Genomic DNA, 12,646 nt, shown 5'->3' with positions numbered 1-12,646 from the left:
GAGGATGGAGAGCGGGACAGGTTGACCGACTCTCCTGGTCAAGCTGTGCAGCATGTCCCTGGGGCTGCCCATGCACTCAAGAGGACTTGGTCATGTGAAAGACCTCAGACAGATTTTCTCAACCATTGAACAGTGATCCCCCAAAGTTCTCAAAACCATCAAGGCAGTCAGTCCAGGGGCACCCTTGAAATACTCTTCCCCACTTTGAGGTCACTAAGGTGTCATCCAATGATGGCCTCCAACCATGGATGTTGATATAGTTTGACAACAAGGAGGACACAGGAGGGGAAAAAAAAAAGACTGCTGCATGGGTCCCAGTCCCACCCACCTTCTCTGTACCTGACCTTTGCACCCTAGTCAGAGGTCCAGTGCAAATACCAGTGTGTGTGTGTGTGTGTGTGAGCTGATGAGGGTGATGGCTTGAGTAAGACCCCACACTGGCTGGCACACACAGGAGACAGGTCTGGGGTCACCTCTCGTGATGTTTGTATGGAGCCCCCAAACCGGACCATTGGACTCAGAGCTCCAAACATATGGAAATCACTGGAGCTTTGATGTGACGATGGAGTGTACGCATCAGAACTGGGTCTCCTCACTCCTGTGGCCTGTGAAGTGGACAACATGCCCAGACACACAGGAGGGATAGGACAACCAGGTCATTGAGGTCTACAGAGGACATCTAGCATCATGGAGAGGCACAAATTGGAGAGTCTCCCAGCCAAGCTTTGACAAGGAGTGTCTGGGTGAGTGGAGACGCTAAGGTGGGCTGTCAGCCAATGGACCTTGGAGGGATGTCCTCAACATTGGAATGACAGGATCAATATCATCTCAGAACTATCCAAGCATTGCAGCAGTGCCCTCAGAGCATGCTCCACACCAGGGACCCTGGCCCGAGACTGGGTGGCCTTCCCCCATGCCTGGGTAGCGCTGCAGTTGGGCTGCTCTGAGTGGCCCTCCACCCTTCTCTCACAACTTTCCCCAGATACAGGAAGAAAAAAGGGGATTGGAGGCAGTTGTCTCATCCATTTTACCCCAATTGCTTGACCCTTCTCACCCTCACGGATGGTCCACATGGGCACGTATCCCTCTAAAGGAGGTAAAAATCATCAAAAAGTTACATTAGGGCCATTCAAGATACCCTAATGTTTAAGGTCTTGCCTTAAAAGTGCTGGGATCCCATATGGGCACCGATTCTAATCCCAGCAGCTCTACACCCCATCCAGCTCGCTGCTTGTGGCCTGGGAGAGCAGTGGAAGAAGGCCCAAAGCCCTGGGTTCCTGTACCTACATGGGAGTCACGGGAAAAATTCCTCACTCCTTGCTTCTGGTCAGCGTAGCACAGGCCATTGTGGTCACTTGGGGAGTGAATCATCGGACAGAAGATCTTCCTCTCTGTCTCTCCTCCTCTCTGTACATCCTGTTTCCAACAAAATAAAACAAATCTTCAAAAAATTATATGAACTGGTTATTGTTTAAACCTTCTTCCCCCCATGACCAAAAAAAAACAAAAAAAGAAACAAAAACCTTATTTCAAACTTTTGATCTGGGACCCACTTCTCAGACCCCTGCCCTGTCCAAGACCCAAACACCAGGAACACACAGCCACATGCAGTGATAAATTTACCCTCACACCACCCCCACCATTACACTTTGTACTCTTTCAGAAGCCACAATGGTACAGAAATGCAGCCATTACAAATGGGTAAGATACAGAGAGAGCAGTTGCCCAGTGGGTTTTCAGCAATAGAAAGGAAAGAACCAAAATGGCCCTTGTCACTTTCTCCCTGTGGAGAAAAATATGACCCTTCCCACTAACTCCCTTGTCTGCTCATCCAAAGCCACAGCAACATGAAACACGGGTGTCCAGCACTTGGCCAGAACCTGAAAGGGGCCCCGCGACCCTGCCACGCAGGCCACACCCACTGAAGGCAGGTCACAAACCCTCCCACCCCCCTCACCACCACCACCACCTGCTTCCTTCCCTAGAAGATTCCCAGAAATGGGACACGGGCAGCGAACCCCTCCCCAGGCTCTTCTGCAGGTCACTTGGAGGTCAGCATAGAGACGGCTACCACAGGAAACTGGCCCGGACCCTTAAGAAATGGTCCAAGGATCAAATGAGTGTAGCCTGCACTTGAAAGAAAGGAGAAGAGTAACCACACGTGGGAAAGAAGATGCCAAGATCCAGGACAAGCAGGTGGAGCCTACCGCCGCCCAGAAAGCCTGAAAGCGTCCTTTGCTGGGAGAGGCTGGCGCTGGGGCGAGCCTGGCACATGGAACCTCCCCTCTTAACCCCCAACCCCACCTCCAGCATGCTCTACCACCCACCCCCAAACAGACCACAGGTCTGTACGATCCAGGAGTTTGTTCACTTTGAGAGTCATCTTCAAGGCAGCTTTGAAACCGACGATCTTTCCAGAAGCATTGTCCAGACTGAAGAGGTTGGCAGAGCTGCGGATGTGCCAGCGCGTGGGGTTCTGCAGAGCCCTCCCAGCCCAACGCCTTTCAAGTCTCAAGGGAGGGTGACCTGCACTGCCTGGGGGCTCTGGCAGCAGGGGGACTGGGCGCAGAAGCAGTCCCTGAGCTCCCTGTTGAACAGGAAGCACAGGACGGGGTTGATGCCAGCCTGTGCAAGGTGAGCCACAGTGAGGCCATCAGGTTGGCCCGGACACTTCTCAGTCTTGAACTCCTCCAGCACGAGCAGGGGATGCTTGCCACAGCCAGGCCTTGCCATCAGGACACCCACGAGCACGGGTGGCATAAGTCCACGGCCAAACCCCACTGTCCAGTTGGCAGCTGCTGGGCCGGTGGCACTGAGCCGTGGAAGGTCCAGTCGTGGTTTACAGTGGGTACTAGGCGCACAGGCCACATCTTGCAGTGATCACGGATGAAGAAATGCAGGTGGAGGTAGACTAGGTGTGTGGCACCCAGCATCATGCTGAATAACAACAGGAAGCCGAGCGTCTGAAGTGCCATGAGTCCTCTGCTCCAGGGCACATGGCGCGTGCTCCTTGTCTGCACTGTTTTCCAGCAAGGGTAGGAAGGCCCCGGCCAGTGCCAGTGCCCAGGAGACACACACCAGCATGGTAGCGCACCGCCAGCTGGCCAGGCGGTCAGTATAGCTGAAGACACCCACTCCGAGCAGCAGGAAGGGGACCTGGAAGCAGAAGAGCCCGGCCAGGAAGGTGAGCAGCCTGCAACCCAGCGCGCCCAGCAGGGTCCCCTGGGTGGCTGCGGCCACCTGTGCAGCCAGCAGGACTGGCAGGAGGCAGGAGAGCTTGCACAGCCCTCTGCCAGCACAGGTGCAGCAGCAGGCAGTGAGGGCACATGCAGGCTGAGCTCCCACAGGGCTAGCAGTGCCAGCAGCCCGTGGCCCGCCAGGCTCGCGCCCAGCAGCAGGCTGAGTGTGGCCAGCTCGAAGCCCAGCGCCGCTGCCTGGCCATCGCCGCTGACCATTGAGCTGGCGCTCACCATCGCGGTCTCTCCTGGCGTGCACAACACCCCGGGGCTGACCTCGCCCTCTGGACTCTCTCTGGCCGCCCCGCCCGCGCTCAGGTGCCACTGCTGCTGCAGCCACGCGGGCCCTGGGCGAGCCCCCTGCAGTAGCACCCTGCATTCTCCTCCTCCATGCTGCTGTTGGAGCCGCAGCAGAGCGCCAGAAATGCCGTATTAAATTGTGTGGAAGGATTGTATATTCCGAGGCTACGTGCATATGTGATGTTGTTACAGTGATTTAGGATGCAAACAGCTGATTAAAATGTGACTCTGGGCCGGGCACAGTGGTTTCGCGGCTCAGGTACTCCCCTTGATCATGAGCGTGATTCTTATCCAGACAAAACACTCCCGATCCAGCTCCCTGCTTGTGGCCTGGAAAGCAGTGGAGGATGGCCCAAAGACTTGGGACCCTGCGTCCACGTGGAAGATCCAGAAAAAAGCTTCTGGCTCCTGGCTCCGGATTGGCACAGCACTGACCGTTGCGCTCACTTGGGGAGTGAATCATCGGACGGAGGATCTTCCTCTCTATCTCTCCTCCTCTCCATATATCTGACTTTGTAATAAAAAGAAATAAATCTTTAAATAAAATAAAATAAAGTGTGACTCTGTGTTTTGCTTTCTATTTCTGTGTAACCTGATGGACAAGCTTCCCAAAGCTGAAACAAGAATAGAGGGGGTGGCATGGGAGCTCACCAGGCTCATCTTTCACCTGCAGGTGCTGGCATCCCATGTGCTCCCTGGGTCATGTGCCAGATGCTGCACTTTGCACCCAGCTTCCTGTTGTGGGAAAGCAGTGGAGGACGGCCCAGGTCCTTGCGCACCTGCACCCACATGGGAGACCTGGATGAAGTTCCTGGCTTTGGATTGGCTCAGCTCCGGCCATTGTGGCCATTTGGGAAGTGAACCAACCTCACAAGATCTCTGTGCTTCTCTCCTTCTCCCCTCTGTGAATCTGCCTTTCAATAATAATAATAATAAATCAATATTTTTAATAGAAAAGGAAAATACCAAAGGATTTGTTCTCTTTTTCACTCTGGGACTAGCTGTTTATACATCATGAGATGCAACTTACACTGTTCTTAAAATTTGTTTGTTTCTTTTTGTTGGAAAGGCAGATTTACTAAAAGAAAGATCTTCCATCCACTGGTTCACTCCCCAAATGGCCACAAGGGCCAGAGCCAAGCCTGCTGGTCTCCACCACCTGCTCAGGCCCTCAGGCCCATGGGGAGCACAGAGTCATCTTCAGAGCAGCAGTGGGACTGTTTCCAGAGGGCAGGAGGCAGTCCACATGGCCCTCTAGCTGCATCTCCACTTTGGTCATGGCCCAAACTCCCAGACCAGCCCCCAGCCCTGGTCCTGGATTTGTGCCTGGAGCTCTGGCCTTCTGGCTTCCCAGCCTCCTCCCATTTCTGAAACCATGAGCCCAGGTGAATCATTTGTGTGGCTCAAACTTTCTGTTGCCACTGCCTGAATAGAGCTCCTGGGCCCTCTGTCCCCTCTGTCCCTTCTGTCCCCCTTGTTCCTGGGTCTCTCGACACCTTGCACCACTCTCCACGCCCAGCCCCTTTAGTTCCACTCTCCAGTGTGAGCACTTCTTGGGGTCATCCCATGCTCACCCCCTAAAGGACTGCTTTGTTGCCTAGAGCGAGATTGAATGAGCTGGACACAAGTGCAGGCTGTAAGGTGGAGTCTTTATTAACCACGGAGGCGACAGCAGCTCCCACTGCCCTGCAGGAGAGCTCCCAACACTGCTTGGCTGAAGTCACTGGTTTTTAAGCATTCCGGGCCAGAGAGCCATTTAACTGACATACCTGCCAACTGCTCTAACTTCCCAGCAGTGGGCCCTGAGTCCTCACATTCCAATGAGCTCAACTGCCCACCCACCCACTCAACTGACTCAACTGACACCTCATTGTTGTTCCTGAAGGAGGAGGAGGCAGTAAGGGCAGGGTGTGAGGAGCCACTGGGTGCATCATGTCAATTAACCCAGCAAGCCTGCCCACCGCTGTGGGGCACTATCCCTCAGCTGCCCCCCATCACAGCCTCATCCGTGCTGAGGTGGGCAGCCCTGGGATGCTGACACCAGGCAGCTCCCAGAGCTTTGCTGCTTGGCATCCTGGACCTGACCTGCGGGCGGGCACCCTACACATGGTGGCCAGGAGAGGTTAGGAAGACAGCTCTCCAGGCCCTCTCCAACCCAGCTCTTGGTGAACTAGGTGGACAACATCCATCTGTATGCAGGGGACTTTGGTCGTCCACACGTCTCCAGCTCTGGAATCAGTGGAGTCCTGGCCCTCCATGTCCGCCCTCATTTTGGAGAGTCAGAACTTCTCTCCAGGTCCTAGACCACAAGTGGGCCAAGAGATGCAGATGATAACACTAAGTAAATGAGAATAATAATATACAAAATTCAGACTCATTTTCCTCCATCTTGTTTAGAGCCAACTGCTCTAACTTCCCTTCCTATTAACTGGAAAATTGTGATTCTTTTTTCATTTCTGAAGGTACCAAATTCATAAAAGCTTATAATTGTCATTTATTCATTAAAATATTTAAATTTTATCACATCAGATATAATGCTCTCATATTGCACCTGCAACTTTTGCACTTCAGAAATTTTTATTTTAAAATAATTTTAAAAAATTATTTTCCTTGACAGGTCTTTTTTAAGATGGTGTCCCACAAGAGGAAGGCCCCTATAGCAAGCATACAACTCTTTCCCTCAACCCCAAAGAGACTGTGCTGATATTACAGAAAAAAAAAGAAAAAGAAAACAAATCCTGGTTCTCTTGAGGGCTACTGGGTATGGGGTCCAAGCTCACAGCAACACTGGAGGCTGCAATGGAATGGCACAGGGCAGTGCATGGGCACAGAGAGGCAGGTCCGTCCCTCACAGTGACCAAGTAGCTCTGATATAACTGCTGTTTACCTGGCCAAATCCCAGGACAGTCTGTGGGGGGCAAATCCGTGGCTTCTTGACAGATGCATTGTGGGCCAAAGCCAGAGCTGTCAGTCCCACACACTGATGTGCCAGCCAGGGGTCCGCCGTGAGACTGCACCCCAGCCAGGGGTCAGCCGTGAGACTGTACCCCGTATGCGGTGTGGACATGCGCCCCCAGAATTAATTTTCTTCTTCTTCTTTTTTTAAAATATACTCACATATTTTTAAGATTTTATTTATGTATTGGAAAGGCAGATATACAGAGAGGAGGAGAGACAGAGAGGAAAGTCTTCTGTCTGATGATTCACTCCCCAAGTGAGCGCAACAGCCGGTGTTGTGTTGATCAGGAGCCAGGAACCTCCTCCAGCTCTCCCACATGGGTGCAGGGTCCCAAGGCTCTGGGCGGTCCTCGACTGCTTTCCCGGGACACAAGCAGGGAGCTGGATGGGAAGTGGGGTCGCCGGGATTAGAATCCTGGCACATTCAAGACTAGGTCTTTAGCCACTACGCTATTGTGCTGGGCCCCAGAGTTAATTTTCTACAGATATTCGTACCCAGCAACTACCACATCAAGTCCCCTTGGCCTGTGCAACAGCGCACAGAGTCATTGAGCATCCCCTCAGGGCTGACATCCTGAGGAAGGACAGTGCAAGGCGCGCGACACCTCAGGGCCAGCGCCTGCGCAGTGTGCTTCCCGCCATCCCAGCCTGAGTTCTCCAAGGAGCTCCGGAGGGCTGCAGGGCTGAGGCCGCTGGACGCCTGCTGCAGCCGGGGGCTCCAGAGCGCATGCTGGACACAGCTGGGAGCTGCTCCCTTGTGTCCCGGCACCCTGCGCAGCTCTGCAGGGCCACCCGGGGGTCCGACCGACGTGGTCCTCGGCCGCGGTCCTGAGGGGTCAGAGGGAGCCCGGCGGGTGACGGTGCGTGACAGGGCTGCTGCTGACAGGTCGGGGTGACAGGGCTGCTGCTGACAGGTCGGGGTGACAGGGCCGCTGCTCGGGGCTGCAGGTCGGGGTGACAGGGCTGCTGCTGCAGGCGCTGGTCGGGGTGACAGGGCCGCTGCTCGGGGCTGCAGGTCGGGGTGACAGGGCCACTGCTCGGGGCTGCAGGTCGGGGTGACAGGGCAGGTGCTGCCGGGCAGCAGGTCAGGGTGACAGGGCCGCTGCTCGGGGCTGCAGGTCGGGGTGACAGGGCCGCTGCTGCAGGCGCTGGTCGGGGTGACAGGGCCGCTGCTCGGGGCTGAAGGTCGGGGTGACAGGGCCGCTGCTCGGGGCTGCAGGTCGGGGTGACAGGGCCGCTGCTCGGGGCTGCAGGTCGGGGTGACAGGGCCGCTGCTGCCGGGCAGCAGGTCAGGGTGACAGGGCCGCTGCTGCAAGTGCAGGTCGGGGTGACAGGGCCGCTGCTCGGGGCTGCAGGTCGGGGTGACAGGGCCGCCGCTGCTCGGGGCTGCAGGTCGGGGTGACAGGGCCGCTGCTGCGGGGCTGAAGGTCGGGGTGACAGGGCCGCTGCTCGGGGCTGCAGGCGCAGGTCGGCAGGGCGTCTGGGCGGTGCGGGTGGCCGGGTCGTGGGTGCGGGCATGGCGAGTCGGGCTGTGCGCAGCCAGCCGGGTGCTCCCTCCCCGGGCCTTCGGCCACCTGCCAACCCCACCTGTTAGTCGTGCTTTTCCGTGGGTACCTGGCTGATATCTCAATGTTTTCTCAGTATATTTGATTACAGGAACAAAGCCGCTGCTTTGCCTGTCTTTTTCTTATTGGTCAAAGGTTGTTTTATTTATTTTCCTCATCTAATTTTTTAAAAAACGATCCATCTATTTGTTGACATGAACAGAAGGCTAGAGAAGACAAAGATTGTTTGTCTTTGGGAACATAAACGGCACCACATTGCCCCCGTCCTTCATCTGCCCGGTGACCTGAAGCACAGCCTGCCTGGTGCCCACTGGCCAGGAACCCTGTTCATGTGCCCGGCTGCAGGGGAGGGCCGAGAAGGGAGGCCCATCTGTCCTGTGACAGAATTGGAGCTGAGGGGTGCTCCGGCACGGGCCTCTCACGTGAGTGCTGCTTGGGGCCCCATCCCGCTCCCTTCTGACGCACCTGGGAGAGCAGCAGGACACAGTGTTCGACTCGGGGAGAGTCCAACCCGGTGGAGGGGAGCCACACCGTCATTGGCAAAACAAGTCAAACGCAGAGGCTGCAATAAGCATGAGGATTTTATTGAGCATTCGCGAATGGGCAACAGAGTCTCTGGAGGCACCCAGGACTCTGCGCGCCTCACAAACATTTTGGAACAGTTGTTATAGGGCAAAATCATAAACTCTGCATAACAGTCAGCATTTCTCACTTTCAGATTAGATAGCCCAGGGGTCCCTTAACTTTGTATATTTTCTTAACTGTTGACAGTCTGCATTCCTCGTCTTAGGACTAGGTGACCCGGTACTTTCTCAAACTTCTTATCTCTCTGTAACTGTCTCACTTTCTTATTTTTTATATTCTTGCATCGGCCTTGTTGCATTGGCCTTGCTTCCTTATCTTCTCCATTCTTGCAGCTGCCTTGTTCATGTCTGGGAAACTGAAACTTTACTTGTTTCATGAAATGACTTTTCTATATTTATTCTAACATGGCTCTACTCTTGCTCAGCAGAAAGCAATATACAGAAGCAGAATCAAGCGGTTATTCTAAACTCTTACAACAGCCCGAGTCCCTGCATCCACGTGGGAGACCCACAGAGGCCCCTGGCTCCTGGCTGCGAAGGCAGTGAATCAGCAGCCGCAAGATCTGGGTCTCTCCCTGTTTCTTTTCTCCATTAGCTTTGCCTTTCCAAGAAAGAAGTCAATATTGAAAAAGAAATACAGTGCAGAGGAGCCACTGCAAGGGTGTGTTCCAAACAGGAAGCAGGAACCTTCTAAAAAAGAAAAACAAGGAATAAAAAGTTCATTACTGACACAATTGTCATAATTCTTTTTTTTTCTGGTTTCCTTTTAAATCAGTCAATGCAAATGGGTCCTAGAAGCTACAGTGCTTCAAGCAGCAGTGACATGGCGCATTCTTGCTTGTTTGTTTAATTGTGTTTACATTTTGTTTGGTTTCTAGCATAGCCGGTCTTTTGTAGTGTAAAAGCTCTCTGATTTTCTCTTTGATTTTTCAACCTGAATTTCCAATAGGCTGATCTCACAGAGATTACATTGTATGTGTCCTGTGTATTCATTGTTGGGAATCAGAACATACGATATGTATTTTTGAGAGACTGGTTTCTTTTACTGAGTGTAATGGTATCATGGTTTCCAGCTGGTTTCATTTTGTTATGAATAGTCAGATTTCATTCTTTGTCATGGCTGAGTAGTATTGCATTGTGTAAATATGCCACTTTATCCATTCATCTGTTGCGGAGCATCTGTTATAAACCTGAGGCTTAGAACAGTTAACTCATATGCAGATTTCATTGTGTTTGGATGTTCTCCCAGGAACAGGATGGCTGAATCGTGCCGTAGCTCTGTATTCCAGTTGCCTAAGGAGTCTGCATCTTGACTTCTGCAGTGTTTGCACTAGTTTATGTTCCCACCAACAGTGGATCAGGCTGCCATTTCTCCCACATCTTCTCCAGCAATTACCGTTTGTTGATGCACGTATGAAACCATTGTCACTGGAGTTAGGTGGAGCCTCACTGGGATTTCCTTTGATTTCCCTGAGATCTTAAGCATACTTTTTGTGTATGTTACCCATTGAATTTCATCTTTGGACAAATACCTGTTCCTGTGTTTTGCCGATTTTATAACTGGTTGGTTTGTTTTGCAGTTGTTGAATTTCTGCGGTTCTTTGTAAATCTTGGCTGTTGTCCTCTCTCCCGTGGGGACTTTGCAAATATTTTCTCCCACAGTGTCGGCTGTCTCTTCACATTGGTGATAATTCACCTTGTCTCAGAAGCCTCTTGGCTTGATGTAATCCCATTGCCTTAATTTTGCTTGAACAGTCTAAGCTTTGGCAGTCTTTTCTTGATAGTGTTTCCTATGCCTTGAATTATGTTCCTGTTACTTTCTTCTGGTAGTTTGATGGTGTCAACTCCTAGGTTTATGTGTATGATCCACTTGGAGTTGATTTTTTGCACAAGGTGAAAGGTAGGGTCTTTGTTTTGCAAGACTATATCTAATTGTTCCAACAGTATTTCTTGAAAAGACTATTTTTTTGGTTGTGGTTTGCCTTTTTTTAAATTTGGTTGCATTTGTTTTTTTGTTTGCTTGTTTCATTTTCTTGTCAAGAAAAGTTAGCTAGAGCTGTTTGGGTTCATGTTGGGGATTTCTATTCTGTCCCACTGATGAGCTTGCCTCTTGTCATGCCAGGACCAGGCTGTTTGCTGACCACTCCCCTGTATCACATCTTGAAGTCTGATATTGTGATGCTTCAAGCTTTGCTCTAATTATTTAAGACTGCTGTAGCTATTCTGGGTCTCTTATGTCTACATATGAATTTTAGCATCCTTTTTGCTAGATCTGAGTAGAATGTTGTAGGTATTTTTGTTGGAATTGCAATAAATTTATCCACTACTGTCAGTAACACGGACATTTTGATGACATTGATTCTACCGATCCACTGACAGCAGAATTTCCTTTTCAGTGTCTTATTCTATTTCTGTAGCGTTTGTATTTTTCATCATGAACATGTTACTTTCATGTTGTTGGCTAAGTTTGCTCCATCGTAGTTAACTTTTGTCACTCTTGTGAATGGGACTGATCTTGTAAATTCTTTCTCAGCCATGGAATTACGTGTGTACACTAAGGCAGTTATGTGTTGATTTTGTATCCTACAAATTTTGCAGACTTTCCTACTGAGTTCCAACAGTCTCTTGGTTGAGTCTTCAGGTTTCCCCATTATAGAGAATCATGCAATTGACACACAGGGATAATTCGCCTTCCTCCTTTCCAACTTGCATTCATGTGACTTCTTTTTCGTGGCTAACAGCTCTGACTAGAACTGCAAGGGCAGCACTGAATAGTAACCATGAGGGGCGGACATCTGTGGTTGCAGATCTTAGTGGAGATGCTTCCAGCTTTTCCCCATTCACTCTGGTGCTGGCATCAAGTTTATTATGTATCATCTTGATTTTATGGGTGACCAATCCTTTTAAACCCAATTTCCTTAAGGTTTTTGGCATGATTCTTATTGAATGCTTTCTCTGCATCTATTGAGATACTCAGATGGCTTTGATATTTGGCTCATGGATGTGGTGTGTCATATTTATTGATCTATGTATGTTGAACCATCTCCCATACAAGGAATAACTCCCACCTGGTCTGGGTTAATGCTCTTTCTGATGTGCTGTTGGATTCATTGAGCAAGCACTTTGCTGAGAATTTTTACATCTGAGAGGTTGGTCTATAGTTCTTTGTCGCTATGACATCTTTTGGTTTTAGAATTCAAGTGATGTTGGCCTCATGGAAGGAATTGGGGCCCCAACTGTAACCAACTGCCTAGTTGCGTTGTACCTAGGCAAGTGTTACATGCTGGGAGAAAAGCAGCTAATAGCTGGTGGACATAGTTGGCCTGGTTAATTCCAAATTTGTGTTAGCTAGATCAGTGTCAGCATACTTGCCTATTTTATTTTTATTATTTTTTTATTGCAAAGGCAGATATACAGAGCGGAGAGACAGAGAGGAAGATCTTCCGTCCGATGATTCACTCCCCAAGTGAGCGCAACGGCCGATGCTATGCCAATCCGAAGCCAGGAGACTCTTCCGGGTCTCCCACACGGGTGCAGGGTCCCAAAGCCTTGGGCCATCCTCGACTGCTTTCCCGGGCCACAGGCAGGGAGCTGGAAGGGAAGCAGGGCTGCCGGGATAGAACCGGTGCCCATATGGGATCCCGGGCGTGCAAGGCGAGGACCTTAACCACTGCACCACCAAGCCGGTTTCTCTATTTTTTTTTTAAGATATGTGGTTGGCAGATGCCTACACTGCAGCAGACAGGGTCTTGGGAGCTGCATGTGAGTGTGTGTGTTCCCTGGGTCAGCAGGCAGGGCCCCAGGCTAGCCCAGCACACTGCCAGATAACTGGGCTTGGGGATCTGTATGCTGGTGGGCATGGGGGGCTGTAGAGCACTCAGGGAAATGGGTTTAGATGTGTGGGAGGGAGGACTGCTGAGGGAGAACATGACAGGTGAGGAGTGACTTCTGGGAAACTTCCACCAGCCAGGCTGCTACACTTGCAAGTAAGCCTAGAGGTTAA

The 12,646-nt window shown here is 51.4% G+C and overlaps 1 pseudogene; it reads right to left on the bottom strand.

The window, feature by feature from the left end:
- Nucleotides 1-2,385: 2,385 nt before the first annotated feature.
- Nucleotides 2,386-3,473, bottom strand: LOC121167547 (annotated as a pseudogene).
- Between the last annotated feature and the right edge of the window lie 9,173 nt (nucleotides 3,474-12,646).

This window comes from Ochotona curzoniae, unplaced genomic scaffold (assembly GCF_017591425.1).
Source record: "Ochotona curzoniae isolate NIBS_2020 unplaced genomic scaffold, NIBS_Ocur_1.0 patch386, whole genome shotgun sequence".
Taxonomy (NCBI): Eukaryota; Metazoa; Chordata; class Mammalia; order Lagomorpha; family Ochotonidae; genus Ochotona; species Ochotona curzoniae.
The sequence above is the reverse complement of the archived record's forward strand: the minus strand, read 5'-3'. Positions and strand labels throughout refer to the sequence as shown.